The sequence below is a fragment of the Chiloscyllium plagiosum genome, chromosome 10, assembly GCF_004010195.1.
Source record: "Chiloscyllium plagiosum isolate BGI_BamShark_2017 chromosome 10, ASM401019v2, whole genome shotgun sequence".
NCBI lineage: Eukaryota > Metazoa > Chordata > Chondrichthyes > Orectolobiformes > Hemiscylliidae > Chiloscyllium > Chiloscyllium plagiosum.
Window position 1 is genome coordinate 15,293,446 of NC_057719.1, and position 19,247 is coordinate 15,312,692.

Here is a 19,247-nt window from a genome sequence, read left to right on the forward strand (position 1 = left end):
TTCCCAGCCCCCCCCGCCCCCCACCTTTTATCTCAGCCCACTTGGCACACCAGCCTCATTCCTGAAGAAGGGCTTATGCCCGAAACGTTGATTCTCCTGATCCTCGGATGCTGTCTGGCCTGCTGCGTTTTTCCAGCACCACACTTTTCACCTCAAGGGAACACGGCCTACATCTGCACTATCCCTTCTTTTCTAATAATCAGATGGAGTTTAATTTAGATAAACGTGAAGTGCTACATTTTGGAAAGGCAAATCAAGGGAGGACTTAAAATGGTAAGTTTTTGGGGACTGTTGCTGAACAAAGAGACCTTGGATTGCAGATTCATAGTTCCTTGAAAGTGAAGTTACAGGTAGATAGATATGCTTTCCTTTATTGGTCAGAGCAAAGAGTACAGGAGTTGGCAGGTCACGTTGAGGCTGTACAGGACATTTGTTACTCCACTTTTGGAATATTTTGTGCAATTCTGGTCTCCCTCCTATCGGAAGGAAGTTGTGAACTTGAAAGGGTTCGGAAAAGATTTACAAGGATGTTGCCAGGGTTGGAGGATTTGCGCCATAGGGAGAGGTTGAATAGGCTGGGGCTGTTTTCCCTGGAGCATCAGAGGCTGAGGGATGACCATATAAAGGTTTACAAAATCATGAGGGGCATGGATAGGATAAATAGACAAGGTCTTTTCCCTGGAAATGAGCAGTCCAGAACTGGGGGACATAGGTTTATGATGACAGGGGAAAAATTTAATAGGGACCTAAGTGGCAATCTTTTCATGCAAAGGGTGGCGCATATATGGAATGAGCTATCAGAGGAAGTGGTGGAGGCTGGTTATAAACATAACATTTAAAAAGCGTCTGGATGGGTATATGAATAGGAAGGGTTTAGAGGGACATGGGCCAAATGTTGGCAAATGGGACTGGATTAAGTTAGGACATCTGGTCAGTGGGAACAAGTTAGACTGAAGGGTCTGTTTCCATGCTGTACATCTTGATGACTTTAATCTTATTTATCTTGCCCACTGAGATTTTGTTCAAGGTCCTTTTCAATTTTTGCACATTACTATTCATCACTTTTCACTTCAGCATCAACTGAAAAAAATTTGAAAAATGTTCTGCCTTTCTACTGGAACGGAGTGGTGTTGACAAGTGATGCCAATTGGTTAGTGAATGAGGGATTTATTATCAATGACAAAGATCCTCTGCCAGCCAACAACAATGTGATGGGTTGCCAAGTAGTTGAACAGTTTATGCTGTGAGCAGGTCAGAGAGAAGCTGAGTCAGACTGGACAAGAAACCAGTGACAGTGCAGCAGTCAATTAAAAATTCTCTCTAAAATTACAGAAGGAATATTTGATATTAATGAGTTGCAGAGTAGGAGGAGATGGTGATCTAGTGGCAGTGTCCCTGGCATAGTAACCCAGAGGCTCAAGACTAATGCTTTGAGGAATAAGAACAAGATACTAGACAAACTTAGCAGGTCTGGCGGCATCCTTTTTGACAGAAACAAAATTAACACTTTGAAATGTCAAGTCTTTCTCTCTCCATAGGTGCCTTTAGACATGTTTAGTTTGTCTAGCATTTACCAGTATTGTCTTTATTTCAAATTTCCAGCACCTACAGTATTTTGCTTTTATTTTAATACTTTGAGGACATGGGTAAAAATCCCACTGTGGCAGCTAGTAGAATTTAAATTTAATTTACACAATTTTGAATTGAAAGCTACCCTTAGTTTCATAGTTGCCAATACTAATTGTTATTAAAATTCATTTAGCTCATTGGTGTTCCAAAAGAAGGAAATCTGACACCCATACCTGATCTGACTCCAGATCAACAGTTTTATTCTTAATTGCCCTCTGAAATTGCCTGAGAAAATCATTCATTTCATGGGAAATTTGAGATTACTAATAGAGATCAGTCTTGCCAGCAATGCCCATATTCCATGTGAGGTATAACACTGATTGCGTGTATTCCTTTAACTCTAGCATACTTAAATGCCAACATCAGAAAAACATTCCTAAATGCAATAATTTAGATTAGATTACAGTGTGGAAACAGGCCCTTCGGTCCAACAAGTCCACACAGACCCGCCGAAGCGAAACCCACCCATACCCCTACATTTACCCCTTACCTAACACTACAGGCAATTTAGTATGGCCAATTCACCTGACCCTGCACATCTTTGGATGGTGGGAGGAAACCGGAGCACCGGGAGGAAACCCACGCAGACACGGGGAGAACGTGCAAACTCCACACAGTCAGTCGCCTGAGGCGGGAATTGAACCCGGGTCTCTGGCGCTGCGAGGCAGCAGTGCTAACTGTGCCACCGTGCCGCCCACAAAATATAACGTCTATTTTCCAAATTAACTTTCTGTGGATTTACATACTGAAATTTCCATGTTGTTGTTAAATTAAGAAGTTAGCTCTTTATAGTGGCCCAAAATAAGTTTGTTTTTCTAAAAAAGAAAAGTTAAAAGCAGAAACAGCCCAATTGAAAATCACGGGCTTGTTACTTTGAAACTATAAAAGTTGAAAAATAAGTAATGGCTGGATTGGTGAATGCTTGATAGAGCATTGTTTGAACCCAAGTATATTCCAAAGCATGCCTGATATTCACAACATCTGCCTACCATGATCATGAGGAGTTTACTGGATTCTCTGCCAGACTGCTAGTTGCAGTACCTCACAAGCGAGCCACTTTTCGACTCTGGGAGATGGAGAGAAATAACATGACCATTATTGCCAAGCTTTGCTTGTTTCTCCAAATGGCTGGCATAGGGTATGTACTTGATATCATTTGCAGAGACACATTAATTCTTGGACACGATAACCCTTCCCAGGTAACATAGGCAGCATATATACAAGAGGCCAAAAATTCAATGTTATTTTCTTTGCAAACATACACATGGAAATGGTGCTCTCGACCCTGAGTGAAGAGCCACTCCTGCAGTGCTAATTCCTTCACCAGTTGGCATTGGGCTGCTTCTATCTTCTGAACCGCACAGTCATCCAAGGATGCTACCTTCAGACGGAACAAAGTACTCAGCACTGCTAGTGCCTCTAAATTCTGCACACCTGCAAATAAAACACATAGAATGAGCGGACTTCATCCAATAGCTTTTGGACTGACAATTTCCAACGTTACAGAGATTCCAGTAGGGAAGTAAAATTTGTTTCATTTAAAAACAGAAACAGTTATACTCATATGATGCTTTCATTGACTGCCAGAAGTGAGCCAATGCAGCACTTTTGAAGTATTTAGAACTTATAATCTCGACTGTGTAGAAATAGGCCATTTGGCCCAAAAGGTCCAAGAGTAACCGATCCCATTACTCTATATTTACATTTGACTAATGCACCCAATGAACACAATTTAGCATGACCGATTCACATAAGCTGCACACCTTTGGACTGTGGGAGGAAAGCGGAGTGTCCAGAGGAAACCCATGCAAACTCCACACAGACGTTCGCTCGAAGCTAGAATCGAATATGGGCCCCTGGTGCTGTGAGGTAGCAGTGCCAACCAGGTTACAAAGTTACAATGTATGGTCTTTAATTCTATTTTTCTAATGTTATTGAACTTGAACCCTGGTCCCCTGGTCCAGGAGTAGGGACACTATCATCGCACTACAAAAGGGCCCTTCTTGAATTCTACTGACTGATTCAGTACATGGGACTCCAATTTACAAGAAAATGCCTTTAAAATGAGCCAGGTCACAGTTTTACATTGTACAAGTCACCTGACTTAACAAGCTGACCAAGTTTCTCATTAGACCGAACATGGATTAATAGAAGACATGGCTAGACAGCTCTCTTACACATCCACCATTGTTTTATCTGGATGAAAACTGAAACTAAATTACAACCAACCATCCCATATGCAGAAGCTACCAGACGCAAAAGAAGCTTAATTTATGCAAAAGACTATGCTAACATCATTGCTTTGATGACAAGAGACTGAAACTCACCAAGATGGTTTGACCCAATTGTGTGCCAATCGCCAGCTGTTAGATGACCACCACTCTTCTTGTGAAAAGTTAGGATAAGCTTGCCTGTTTCTTACATCCTTTTTTCATTAATTTGTTCATGGGATGTGGTAATCACTGGCTAGGTCAGCACTTAGAACATAGAATGGTACAGCACAGGAATGGGCCCTTCAGCCTATGATGTTGTGCCGAACATGATGCCAAATTAAACCAATCTGCCTACACTTTCTGTATCCCTCCATTGCTTGCATTTCATGTGCTTATCTAAAAGTCCCTTATATCCCCTATTGTTTCTGCCTCCTTCACCACCCCTGGCAGCATGTTCCAGACTCCTACTACTCTATGTAAAAACTTGCCCCTCACATGTCCTCTGAACTTGCCACCTCTCACCTTAAATACATGCTCCCTAGAATTAGCATTTCAACTCTGAGAAAGAGATTCTGACCGTCAACCCTTCTGATGCACCTCAATTCAATAAACTTCCATCAAGTTGCCTGTTAGCCTCCGCCACTCCAGAAAAAAACAACCTGAATTTTTCTAGCCTCTCCTTACAGTTCATACCCTCTAATCCATGCAGCATCCTGGTAAACCTCTTCTACACCTTCTCCAAAGCCTCCACATCCTTTCTGTAATGTGGCAACCAGAATCAATCGCAATTTTTTAAGTGTGGCCTAACCAAAGTGTTATAAAGCTTGACATTTTGACTCTTGTACTCAATTCCCCAACCATGTAGGTTAGGTGCATTAGTCAGGAGTAAAAATAGGATAATAGGGTAGCGGAATAAGTCTGGGTGGGTTACTCTTTGGAGGGTCGGATTGGATTTGTTGAGCCAAAGGGCCTGTTTCCTCACTGTAGGGATTCTAAGATTCAATAAAGGTAAGCATGCCAAATGCCTTCTTTACCACCATGTCTAATTGCATGACCACTTTCAGGGAGCTATGGATTTGAACCCCAAGATCCCTCTGTATATCAATGCTGTTCAGGGTCCGGTCATTGACTATATACATTTCCCTAACATTTGAGCTCCCAAAGTACAGCACCTTACACTTACCCAGATCAAACTGCATCTGCCATTTCTCCGCTCATATCTGCAACTGATCTGTATCCCACTGTATCTTTTGACAACCTTCTAAACTATCCACAATTCCACAGATCTTTAAATCATCTTCAAACTGACTAACCCACCTGTCCACAATTATTGCCCATCCCTAATTTTTATCTACATTTATTTCCCATTCCCTCAAGAAGACGGTAATGAACTGCCTTCCGAACTGCTACAATCCTTGGGATGTGGGTACGTCCACAGTGCTGTTAAGGGAATTCTGAAAGTGAGACCTGGTGACAGTGAAGGAGCAACAATATTAGTTCCAAGTCAGGATGTGGCTTGGAGGCAAATTTGCATGTGACGCTATCCCATGCGTCTGCTGTCCTTTGCCTTACAAGTGATAGAGGTCATAGGTTTAGAAGATGCTGTCAAAGGAGCTTGGGAAATCGCTGCAGTACAGTTTGAAGATGGTACATATTGCCACTGTGCATAGGCAGCAAATGAAGTGAATATTAAAGGTGATGGATGAGACTGTCAATCAAGTGGATGCTTTGTCCTGGAAGGTGTTGAGTTTCTTGCGTGCTTTTGGAGCCAGGCAAATATCCCATTAAACTCCTGACTTGTGCCTTGTTAGCGGTCAGGCATTATGGAAACATGATGTGGAGGCGCCGGCATTGGATTAGGGTGGGAAAGTTAAAAAATAGGAGTAAGTGAGGACTGCAGATGCTGGAGAGCAGAGTTGAAAGTGTGGTGCTGGAAAAGCACAGCAGGTCAGGCAGCATCTAAGGAACAGGAGAATCGACGGTTTGGGCACAAGCCCATCTTCAGGAATCCTTTGACATCCTGTTGAAGGGCTTGTGCCCGAAGCGTTGATTCTCCTACTCCTCGGATGCTGCCTGTCTTGCTGTGCTGTTTCAGCATTACATTCTCGAAGTTAAAAATCACACAACATCAGGTTATAGTCCAACAGGTTCATTTCGGAGCACTGGTCCTTCGTCAGGAACGCTTATACTTCAAAATAAACCTGTGGGACTATAAACTGGTGTTGCATTATAGATACAGGAATTGCAAGCTTCTGACCTGTTGTTGTAATACCTTACGTGGCTGGGTAGTTTAGTTTCTAGTTAAAGATAATCTCAAGATATTGATAAGAGGGGCGGGAGGGGGGGGGGGGGGGGGTGTCAGTGATGGTAATGCTATTGAACATCAAGGGATAATTAGATTCTCTCATTAGAGTTGGGCAAGTAATAATCACACCACACATCAGACCAAACCTGGACACTGTCCAGGTCTTGTTGCGAACAGATACAGGCTTACTTCAGTATCTGAGAAGTGGAATGGCACAGAGCACTGTGTATATCAGCAAATATCTCGTTTTTGATTTTAAGCAGAGGGAAGGTCTACAGGATACAACGGTGACAACAGTGCTCTTTCAACAGTTTCTCTTCAAGTTTGGATTCCATCTCTGTCACAAATTGAAAATAAAGAAGTTGAAAATTCAAAAATAAACAAACAGGTCTCTTAAGGGCCAGAGCGCCCACTCTGGAAACTGACAGATTACAACTTAAAAATAAAGGCTGTTTCCAGCAAAGTAACTGGCTTACATTGACCATAACTCCATAGAATCTAATGATGACCATGAATCTATTGTCGATTGTCAGAAAAACCCATCTGGTTCACTAATGTCCTTTAGGGAAGGTCTGGCTGACATGTGACTCCCAACCCACAGCGATGTGGTTGGCTATTTACTCAATTTGGGATGGGCAATAAATGTTGCCTAGCCAGAGACACCTTCGAATGAATAATGAAAAAAAAAGAGCAATGCAATTCAGGAAATATCATTCGCTTTACTCAGACTTAAAATTTATTCCACTCTCCCTCCCAAACAATACTTCAGCACAGAAAGAAGCCCTTTGGTCCTCTAAGCCTGCACCGACACATTTTGCCCTTCCACACTAAAACTGCTTTCACTTACACAATCTATATCCCCTTATTCTCTTCCTATTCATGAATGTGTTCAGATGTTTCTTGAATGCTACTATTTTATGTGCCTCCTCTGGTAGCGCGTTCCAGGCACTCACTATCTTTTATGAGAAAAACTAGCCACATACATCTCTTTTACAGACCCCCACCGCACCTCCTCTAACATTGAACCTGTGTTCCCTAGTAATTAACCCTTCCACTCTGGGGGGAAAAGCCAAATACTTTCCACTCTATCCATGCCAATCACAAACTTCCATTGGATCACCCCTCAACCTCCTGCATTCCAGTGAAAACAAACCCAGTCTATCCAACCTTTCTTCGTCACTAAAATTCTCCAAACAGGCCAACATCTTGGTAAACCTTTTCTGTACCCTCTTCAAAGCATCCACATCCTTCTGACAGTGTGGTGACCAGAAACTGTATGCAATTAACCAAATGTGGTCTAACTGAAGTTCTATAAAGCTGCAGCATAATATGCCTATCCTTATACTCAATGTCCCATCCAATGAAGGCAAGCATGCCAGAAACCTTTGTTAACCATCTATCAGTCATGCCACCTTCAGTGATCTGTGAATCGACACACCCAGAACCCTCAGAATAGCAATGCTCCTAAGGGTTCTACCGTTCACTGTATAATTGCCAAATGTACTAGACCTTCCAAACTAAATCACCTCACATTTGTCTGGATTAAACTCCTTCTGCTGTTAGTTTGCCCATGACTCCAACTGACCTATATCCTGCTGTATTCTCTGACAATCCTCCTCACCATCCACCAATCTTTGTATTGTTCACAAATTTATTAATTAGACCAGCCACGTTTTCCTCCAAATCATTTATGTAGACCCCAAACAGCAGAGAGCCCAACACTGATCCCTGTGGAACCCCAGTCACAACCCAAATTTTGAAAAGCATCCTTCCATCACTATCCTTGGTCTCCTATGTCTAAAAATTTAAAGCTGTTATAATCAATTTCAGGATTTAAAGAGAGACCAACTTATTCAGCCTTCCAGGCTTGATAATTTGAGTAACTATTGCAATTGCAAATTCCAGTAAAAATTTCAATGTTATAAAGAACATTGTTATCACTTTTATTTGTCATATTGATTGAGGGATAGATACTGGCCAGGGCACCACAGAAAACTCCCTCACTCTTCCTCACCATAGAGTGGATCTCTTGTATCTGCCTCAGCTTGAGGATAGGACCTCAGTTTAGTGTCACAACCAAAACTATTTCCCCAGTCCTGTACTAGACTCTCAATTTTGATGTGTGCTCAAGTTTCTGGAATGGGACCTGAAACTTGAACCTTTTGATTTAGGAGGGAAGAGGGGTGGCACGATGGCTCAATGGTCAGCACTGCTGCTTCACAGCATTAGTAACCCAGGTTCGACTTCATCCTCAGGTGACTATCCGTGTGGAGTTTCCAAGTCCTCCCAGTGTCTACATGGGTTTCCTCCGGGTGCTCCTGTTTCCTCCCACAGTCCAAAGATGGATTAGTTAGATGGATTAGTTATGGGAATGATGGTGGTGGTAGGGATGGGGTGCTCTTCGGAGAGTCAATGTGGCCACAATGACTGAATGGCCTGCTTCCACACTTTAGGAATTCTATGATTACCAACTGAGCCACAGATGACTCAAGTGAAAGTTGGAGTAAATGATGAAGAGTACAAAACTCTTTACTGAGCTGAAAAATGTGTTGCTGGAAAAGCTTGGCAGGTCAGGCAGCATCCAAGGAGCAGGAGAATCGACGTTTCGGGCATAAGCCCTTCTTCAGGAATGAGGAAGGTGTGCCAAGCAGGCTAAGATAAAAGGTAGGGAGGAGGGACTTGGGGGAGGGGTGTTGGGAATGCAATAGGTGGAAAGAGGTTAAGGTGAGGGTGATAGGGCGGAGAGGGGGTGGGGGCGGAGAGGTTGGGAAGAAGATTGCAGGTCAAGAAGGCGGTGCTGAGTCCGAGGGTTGGGACTGAGATAAGGTGGGGGGAGGGGAAATGAGGAAGCTGGAGAAATGTGCCTTCATCCCTTGTGGTTGGAGGGTTCCGAGGCGGAAGATGAGGTGCTCTTTCTCCAGGCGTCGTGTTGCCATGGTCTGGCGATGGAGGCGGCCAAGGTCTCTTTACTCAAGGTAAAGTTTATGACATTTGCCTTTAAATAATCAGAGAGTAGCTTTATGTTCAAGAATTCCAACTTTTAATGGAAACAAAAAGCTTATCAAACCATGGTTAGGTTTCAATCATATCAACCAATATTGACAGTGACTGAAGTATTAAAAAGTATAATAGGAGAAAGTGAGGTCTGCAGATGCTGGAGATCAGAGCTGAAAATGTGTTGCTGGAAAAGCGCAGCAGGTCAGGCAGCATCCAGGGAACAGGAGAATCGACGTTTCGGGCATAAGCCCTTCTTCAGGAATCATTCCTGAAGAAGGGCTATGCCCGAAACGTCGATTCTCCTGTTCCCTGGATGCTGCCTGACCTGCTGCGCTTTTCCAGCAACACATTTTCAGCTAAAAAGTATAATAGCCAAGCTGAAAACCAAGATTAATCTGTGCTTGCAATTTTGAAGGAATGTTTTCAAATGCTGAAATCCTGAGTGAGGCCCTGCTGGACTTGAGAAAGACAAAGTCACAGTCTCCCAGAAGAAACAATGCATGTTCATCAAATGACATTTATTTAGCATTGTTCTGCAGATTGCAGTATTACCAAATTCACAGATAGAAGAACTCTTGCACATCCTTCCTTATTCACAAATGTAATAGTTATTTCTGCTTTGTATTTCTTTAGTAACTGGAAAAAGGTAGTAATACTGACAAATACATGGTTATGTATTTGTCATAAATACATGGTCATAATTAAAATGACATTGCTTTAAAGTGTCTCTTCTTTCTTATTCTCATTGAAGCTGCCAAAGTCTTGTTCGGGCATCAAGTCCCACAATCTATTGAATAAATGCTTTCATCTACTTTTTTTAAAGGTGGGGGAGGGGGGTGGGAGAAAGACAGACAGACAGACAGAGAGAGACAGACAGACAGACAGACAGACAGACAGACAGAGAGAGAGAGAGAGAGAGAGAGAGAGAGAGAGAGAGAGACAGAGATAGAGAGATAGATAGAGAGATCTTATGTGGCAAGGACCTGCTCAGTTTTCCTTGTAATTCCACAGTCTTGGACCATAAAGCCTCCCATATTTCTGACCATTATCTTATAGAAGCTAACTCAATGCCAACAAGACAATTTTGGACTATGTGTTCAATGAGATATTGCTTCACTGAGAGAGTGACAGGGGGTACAGCATTAGCAGAGTTTGAGTAGGCACTGTGTTCCAGTCTCTCACTTTTGAAATCTGTTCTACTTTTCTATGTTTAGACTGTGCATAACTAATACAAGAGTACAACAGAAAACAGGTTTCAATGCAAGTACATTATATAGCTTAGTCTGACTAGCCTTAATTCGCCTTGCCTTTTGAAGTGTGAATTACTGCTAACTTGGATCAACAGCACGCCAGTTTAAAGAGCTAGCAATTAGATATAATGGGCTTAACAGGTCAAAGGAAGCCCCAAAAGGAGGAAATACAATTTCTGTTTGGGGAACATTGTTTTTTCTCTCTCTCTCACACATTCCTGAAGGGTTTATGCCAAAACACCCTTCTCCTCAGACGCTGCCTGACCTGCTGCGCTTTTCCAGCGCCACACTTTCTCTCTCATGCAATCTTGCACAAATACCACACTTTTCTGAAATTTCTAAATTAGGAATATCTTCTGTTCTGTGTGAAGGAAACAGTGCAGATTTTAGATATCTTCCACTTTTGCATGGTAAAATAGAACACATTGTACAGTAAACATTCTACCCATCAGTCCTGATGATTGGAACTCTGTCATCGAACCAGCTGAATGAGATTTCAGTACATTAACTGAACCACAAATGGTTGGACAGGGAAAACTAGAGGACAACTAGAGTAATTTAGAGTTCTGGTCACTGCACTGCCATTGCATTACTGGACAAACGTGACTGTACTAGAGAGGGCGCAGATAAGAGTTAGAAGGACATTACTTGGACTGCAAAGCTTTAGCTATTTGGAAGTACTGCATAGGCTTGAATTGTTTTTTTTTGGTGTGGTGGTGAAGAAAGATTGAATGATTGTCTGTAAATTCATGATGGGCCAAAATACTTCACTTAGAAAAGTCAATTGCTCTGGGACATGGATTTAAAGCATTTACTACGAGGGTTTGAGGACATTTCTGGACACTTTACTCATGAGAGCATGGCGGGACTCAGGAAATCACAACCCAAAAAAGGTGGTAGAAACAAAAAAAACTTTATTTAAAAATGAGCATTACCTGTAGATTTAACAACCCGAGAGCTGGAAGCTGGGATCAGGCGGGTTGCTCTTTTCCATCTAATGCATAGCAATTGAAATGAATGGATGCCTTCATTGCTGTACATTTCTAGGATTGTGATTTTAGAACCCCAGGGCGAGGCTATCACGCCCAGGGCATTTGTTGACTTTTAGTCTTATGTATCACTTCATTGTTTAAAATTTTACAATAAATGCCTTTAAATTGTACTTTAATTATAATCAACTGTAACTTAAGGTTACTCAAAGTAAACATGCTGTAATTTGAACAATTTCACTGGGAATACAGCATTTACTTAATGTTGGTAGAATAGCCCCAGATGTTAAGTCATTTAAAAACCCATGTAGCTGTTGACCTTTTCTTCTAGATAATAGAGGTTGCAGGCTTGAAAGATGCTGTCAAAAGAAGTTCTATTGACTTACTGAAGTGCATCTTAACAGTGAGTATGCACAGCATTTAGAATCATAGAGTCATAGAGATGTACAGCATGGAAACAGACCCTTCGGTCCAACCCGTCCATGCCGACCAGATATCCCAACCCAATCTAGTCCCACCTGCCAGCACCCGGCTCATATCCCTCCAAACCCTTCCTATTCATATACCCATCCAAATGCCTCTTAAATGTTGCAATTGTACCAGCCTCCACCACATCCTCTGGCAGCTCATTCCATACATGTACCACCCTCTAGGTACATGTTGCCCTCTAGGTAAAAGTTGCCCCTTAGGTCTCTTTTATATCTTTCCCCTCTCACCCTAAAACTATGCCCTCTAGTTCTGGACTCCCCAACCCCAGGGAAAAGACTTTGTCTATTTACCCGATCCATACCCCTCAATTTTATAAACCTCTATAAGGTCACCCCTCAGCCTCCGACGCTCCAGGGAAAACAGCCTCAGCCTGCACAGCCTCTCCCTATAGCTCAAATCCTCCAACCCTGGCAACATCCTTGTTAATCTTTTCCGAACCCTTTCAAGTTTCACAACATCTTTCCGATAGGAAGGAGACCAGAATTGCATGCAATATTCAAAAGTGACCCAATCAATGTCCTGTACAGTCGCAACATGACCTCCCAACTCCTGTACTCAATACTCTCACCAATAAAAGAAAGCATATCAAACGCCTTCTTCACTCTCCTAACCACCTGCCACTCCACTTTCAAGGAGCTATGAACCTGCACTCCAAGGTCTCTTTGTTCAGCAACACTCCCTCGGACCTTACCATTAAGTGTATACGTCCTACAAAGATTTGCTTTCCCAAAATGCAGCACCTCACATTTATCTGAATTAAACTCCATCTGCCACTTCTCAGCCCATTGGCCCATCTGATCAAGATCCTGTTGTAATCTGATTTAGGCATGTATAGTGAAAACCGCTGTCTGGGAGAACAATCAAAAACCATTGGCTTTGCCATTGATGGCTCAAGCTTTTGAAGTGTTTCTGCATTCATCACAATCCTGACTTGCAACTTGTAAATGGTGCAGAGGCTTTGAGGAGTCAGGAGGTGAGTTACATTCTACAGTCTATCAGACTCTGACCTGCTCCACAGAACAATATTATATGGCTGATTCAATTCAGTATCTAGTCAACGATGAGAGCCAGGACACTGACAGTGAGAAATTTAGGTGATGATAAATCCATTGAACATTAAGGACAGTAGTCAAATCATGTCTCTTGGACATGGTCACTCCAAACAAACACCATCAGTGGATAGAACTTGACCATTACAGTGCAGTACAGGCCCTTTGGCCTTCAATGTTGCGTCAACCTGTGGAACCAATCTGAAGCCCAAGTAACCTACACTATTCCATTCTCATCCATGTGCCTATCCAATGATCATTTGAATGCCCTTAAAGTTGGCGAGTCTATGACTGTTGCAGGCAGTGCATTTCATGCCCCTTCCACTGAGTAAAGAAACTACCTGTGACATCTGTCCTATATCTATCACCCCTCAATTTATCACCCCTCATGCTAGCCATTGCCATCTGAGGAAAAAGCTTCTCACTGTCCACCCTATCTAACCCTCTTATTATCTATTTTGTCTCAATTAAGTCACCTCTCAACCTTCTCTCTAACAAAAACAGCCCCAAGTCCTTTAGCCTTTATTCATAAGACCCTCCCTCCATATCAGGCAAAATCCTAGTAAATCTCCTCTGAAATCTTTCCAAACCTTCCACATCCTTCTGATAATGCAGTGACCAGAACATTTCCAAATGTGGCCGCACAGAGGTTTATACAGCTGCAGCATGATCTCATGATTCCAAAACTCAATCCCTCTACCAATAAAAGTTAACACAACTGTATGCCTTCTTAACAATCCTATCAACCTGGGTGGCAACTTTCAAGGATCTATGTATCTGAACACAGAGATCTTTCTGTTCATCTACACTAATCTTACCATTCGCCCAGTACTCTGCATTCCTGTTACTCCTTCCAAAGTGAATCACTCACACTTTTCCGCATTAAGCTCCATTTGGCACCTCTCACTCTAGCTTTGCAGCTTATCTATGTCTCTCTCTGTTACCTATAACATCCTTCGTTACTATTCACAACTCTACTGATCTTTGTGTCATCCAAAAATTTACTAACCATACTTCTATGCCCTCAACCAGGTACTTTATAAAAATGACAAACAATAATGGACCCAAAACAGATCCTTGCGGCAACCCACTAGTAACTGATTTCCAGGATGAATGCTTCCCATCAACAACCACCCTATGTCTTCTTTCAGCTAGCCAACTTCTGATCCAAACCACTAAATCGCCCTCAATCCCATGCCTCCATATTTTGTGCAATAACCTACCATAAGAAACCTTATCAAATGCCTTACTGAAATTCATAAACACCACATCAACTGCTTTACCCTCATCCACCTGTTTGGTAACCTTCTCAAAGAACTCAACAAAGATTTGTGAGGCATGACCTACCCTTCACAAAACCATGTTGACTATCCCTAATCAACTTAATCCTTTACAGATGATTATAAATTCTCTTTCTTATAACCCTTTCCAACACTTTACCTACAACCGAAGTAAGGCTCACTGGTCTATAATTTCCAGGGATGTCTCTACTCTCCTTCTTGAGCAAGGAACAACTTTGGCTATCCTCTAGTCTTCCAGCACTATTCCTAAAGACAATGACAATAAAGATCAAAGCCAAAGGCTCTGCAATCTCCTCCCTGGCTTCCCAGAGAATCCTAGGATAAATCCCATCTGGCCTAGGGGATTTATCTATTTTCTCACTTTCGAGAATTGCTAACACCTCCTCCTTATGCATCTCAATCCCATTTAGTCTAGTAGTCTGTATCTCACTATTCTCTATGACCACATTGGTGGGCGGCACGGTGGCACAGTGGTTAGCACTGCTGCCTCGCAGCGCCAGAGACCCGGGTTCAATTCCCGCCTCAGGCGACTGACTGTGTGGAGTTTGCACGTTCTCCCCGTGTCTGCGTGGGTTTCCTCCGGGTGCTCCGGTTTCCTCCTACAATCCAAAGATGTGCAGGTCAGGTGAATTGGCCTTGCTAAATTGCCCGTAGTGTTAGGTAAGGGGCAAATGTTGGGGTATGGGTGGGTTGCGCTTCGGCGGGTCGGTGTGGACTTGTTGGGCCGAAGGGCCTGTTTCCACACTGTAATCTAATCTAATTGTCTTTTTCCTGTGTGAATACTGAAGAAAAGTATTCATTTAGCATTTCCCCATCTCGTCTGACTTCACGCCCAACTTCCCACTACTATGGCGAGAATAAGATTTGGGCCAAACAAGCAGTCTTTTATTCCTGATATGCCTATAGAAAGCCTTAGCATTTTCCTTGATCCTATCCGCCAACTACTTCTTATGTCCTCTCTGGCTCTTCTTAGCTCTCCCTTTAGGTCTTTCATGGCTAACTTGTAATTCTCAAGGGCCCTGACTGAGCCATCACATTTCATCCTAATATAAGCCTTCTTCTTCCTCTTGACAAGAGATTCAAGTTACTTAGTAAACCACGGCTCCTGCGCTCAACAACTTCCTCCCTGCTTGAATGGTACATTCTTAGCAAGGACCCAATCTGAGTATTTCTAAGCAGATTAATAATGAGTGAATGCTACTTGAAAAGACACAGTGTTTCTGTTATGTCCTTCAGGGCTTGGCAAACTGTCAGTTGTGATATTACCAAGAGTGGTAATGAACACTGAACACATTAAATTATTTGGCTTAATTACCCCTCGTGATTCATCCACATAATTTTCATCATAGGAGAGAAATATTCATCAGCTGAGTGAGGATGATCAGTGGTAATCAGGAGGTTGTTTCCTTGGTCATGTTTGACCTAATGCCATGAGATATCTGCTTCTAATTTATGTAATCTTGCAGAGCTAATGTTGAGGACTTCCAAAGCTACTCTCTCTCTATCAAAGATCCTTCCCACCATTTTGCTGATGCAGATTGTTTGCACAATCATTAGAAGTCAACCCGTCTAAGTTTTTGTAAAATGTGCATCCCTGAGCAATTTTCCATTTTGTCAGGTGATGCCAGTGTTTTGGCTATTTTGAAGCAATTTAGCGACAATACCTCTATCTTTGGAGCACAATTATTTAGCATATCAGTTATCAGAGCCCATAAAAGAACCACCAAATCACAAATGTTCCAGCGCAGAAGGAGAACTTCAATTCATGGCATTTGTAGATGAGCACCATGACTGAGAGCTGATCTCCTGCATTTTCTCCATCTCCTTAAATATTGTTTCCATTCAAATGATCATTCACTGTTTTCCTGCTTGCCTCAATTGAACTTGCCTCCATCACACTTCTAAGCAGATCCAAATTATTCCTTGTATGAAAAATGTTCTGAACAATCTCAGTTTCCCCTTTCGCAAATCACTTGAAATCTGTACCTGCTCATTTTTCAGCCTTTTGAGGGAATAGTTTCTCCCTATCTAAACCCCTCATGATTTTGAAAACTTCTATCAGATGAAAGCCCTGAAGTTGTTCTGTGCCTATAATGTATTCAACCCATGCAGCCATTTCTTTCTATCACATGGATAAACTGATTATTTGCAATGGCACTTGGTATCTCAAATGAGATGGATCATGCAATTGCTACTTGGGTCAAAGATCATTCAAAATACCTGACCTCATCTTTTACATTCTTGTGCTGAGCTCTGCCATTGAATGATAGAGATGTTCATGCAGCTTCCTCATGTTAATTGTTTAATTGCCTATCCAATTCGTGACTGGATTAGGCAAGCCTGCAGCTCATTAAACTAAGCCACAGGCTGCTTCTGTTAAGAATGCAGACAGGCAAGAAGCTGGAAGAACACAGCAAGCCAGCATTAGAGCGGTGTAGAAGTTGCCGTTTTGGGTGTAACCCTTCTGGGATTGGGACTGGTTTTGGGGGCAGCTGAGGGGGGTGAAGTGGGGCTAGGTGAAGACAGGTAGAGGGGACAACGTGGTTGGTCAATGGCAGGAATGAATCCGGTTGGTGGTAGGGAACAGTGGCAGTGAGGGGGAGGGGCTGGGAAGGGAGTCAGGGAATGGGGAGGGACGTTATTTGAAATTGGAGAACTCAGGGTTGAGTTATCCAGGCTGTCAGGTGCCAAGGCGGAAGACAAGGTGGTGTTTCTCCAATAGGTACTGTAGTTTGTTTTGGCAGTGGAGGAGGCCAAGGATGGTCATGTCAGAAAGGGAGTGGTTTGGGAATTGAAATAGGTGGTGTCTGGGAGGTCTGGGCAGACCCAGTGGACCCAGCTACGATGCTCGGTGAGCCATTCCCTAAGTTTACATTCGGTCTCACCGATGTAGACAAGATGACATCAGGAACACCTGATACAGTAAACTAGGTTGGAAGTGAGGCAGGTGAACCTGTGTCTCACCTGGAAGGACTGTTTGGGGCTCTAGATGGAGGCGATGGTGGTGGTGTGCTGGCAGGTTTTGCTATTTTTTCTGGTTGCAGGGAAAGGTACCCCAGGGTTTCAGTGACGAGGGTGGCGCGAACCAAGGACTGTCGGAGGGAATAGTCCTTACACAAAGCCGAGGGGGTTGGGGAGGGGAAGCTGTTCTTGGAGGTGGGGTCTATTTGGACACCCAACACATCATCCTCAAACATTTCGGCACACTCCAACTAGACCCCACTACTGGGAACATCTTCCTCTCCCTAACCTCCTCAGCTTTGCGCAAGGACTGTTCCCGCCGACAGTCCTTGGTTCGCGCCACCCTCGTCACTGAAACCCCCAGATCCATTTTCCCTGCAACCAGAAAAAAAAGCAAAACCTGCCAGCACACCAACCCTCTTTCCTCCATCCAGAGCCCCAAACAGTCCTTCCTGGTGAGGCAAAGGTTCACCTGCCTCTCTTCCAACCTAGTTTAGGTGCTCCCAATGTCTCCTTGATGTAGAGAAAACGACAGAACATAAACAGGGAACAACTCACCGAGCATCACAGCTGGGTCTACAGGGACCTACCAGACCTCCCAGCTACCGCCATTTCAGGATGGACACCACCCTGTCCCCACCTCCCCCACTTTATCTGCAGCTTCCCCAACATCCTTCCCACCCCAGTCCTGAAGAAGGGATACACCCGAAACATCCAATCCAATACCTCCTGATGCTGCCTGGCTTGCTGTGTTAGAACAAAGAAAATCTACAGCCCATGTACAGGCCCTTCGGCCCTCCAAGCCTGAACTGATCCAAATGTACTGTCTAAACCTGTCGGTCAATTCCTAAGCATTTGTATCCCTCTGCTCCCCACTTACTCATACATCTGTCCAAACGCATCTTAAATGAATCTACCGTGCCTGCCTATACCACCTCTGCTGGCAACACATTCCAATGCCCACCACCCTGTGTGTGAAGTACTTGCCGCGTGTATCCCCCTTAAACTTTCCACCTCTCACCTTGAAAGCGTGACCTCTCATTATTGAATCCTTCACCCTGAGAAAAAGTTTGCCTCTGTCTTCATGATTTTGTAAACCTCAAATCAGGTTCCCCCCTCAATCTCCTTTTTTCTAGTGAAAATAAACCTAACCTACTCAATCTCTCTTCATAGCTAGCACCTTCCATACCAGGCAACATCCTCATAAGCCTTCTCTGCACCCTCTCCAAAGTGTCCACATCCTTTTGGTAATGTGGCGACCAGAACTGTACACAGCATTCTAAGTGCGGCCAAACCAATGTCTTGCACAATTTTAACATGACTTGCCAGCTCTTATACTCCATACCCTGTCCAATGAAGGCAAGCATATTATATGCCTTCTTGATCACTCTATCAATAGACAATAGACAATAGGTGCAGGAGTAGGCCATTCAGCCCTTCGAGCCTGCACCGCCATTCAATATGATCATGGCTGATCATTCCGAATCAATATCCTCTTCCTGCCTTATCTCCATAACCCTTGATTCCACTATCTTCGAGAGCCAACTCTTTCTTAGATGAATCCAGAGACTGGGCCTCCACTGCCCTCTGGGGCAGAGCATTCCACACATCCACCACTCTCTGGGTGAAGAAGTTTCTCCTCATCTCTGTCCTAAATGGTCTACCCTGTATTTTTAAGCTGTGTCCTCTGGTTCGGCACTCACCCATCAGCGGAAACATGTTTCCTGCCTCCAGAGTATCCAATCCTTTAATAATCTTATATGTCTCAATCAGATCCCCTCTCAGTCTTCTAAACTCAAGGGTATACAAGCCAAGTTGTTCCAGTCTTTCAGCATAAGGTAGTCCCGCCATTCCAGGAATTGACCTCGTGAACCTACGCTGCACTCCATCAATAGCCAGAATGTCTTTCCTCAAATTTGGAGACCAGAACTGCACACAATACTCCAGGTGTGGTCTCACCAGGGCCCTGTACAGCTGCAGAAGAACCTCTTTCCTTCTATTCTCAATCCCTCTCGTTATGAAGGCCAGCATGCTATTAGCCTTCTTCACTACCTGATGTACCTG

At 43.4% G+C, this 19,247-nt stretch overlaps 1 protein-coding gene across 4 annotated transcripts in view; it reads right to left on the bottom strand.

The window, feature by feature from the left end:
* The window catches only part of arel1 (apoptosis resistant E3 ubiquitin protein ligase 1), a 110,746-nt gene that overhangs the window by 71,225 nt on the left and 20,274 nt on the right, over positions 1 to 19,247 (bottom strand). The window contains exon 1 of one of the 4 annotated variants that reach the window (XM_043697105.1): positions 2,619 to 2,859. The exons of the other annotated variants lie outside the window; for them this stretch is intronic. The gene's annotated coding sequence lies outside the window, so the exon portion shown is untranslated. Of the gene's footprint in view, positions 1 to 2,618; positions 2,860 to 19,247 lie in introns of those variants that run through there. 4 annotated transcript variants of the gene reach the window in all.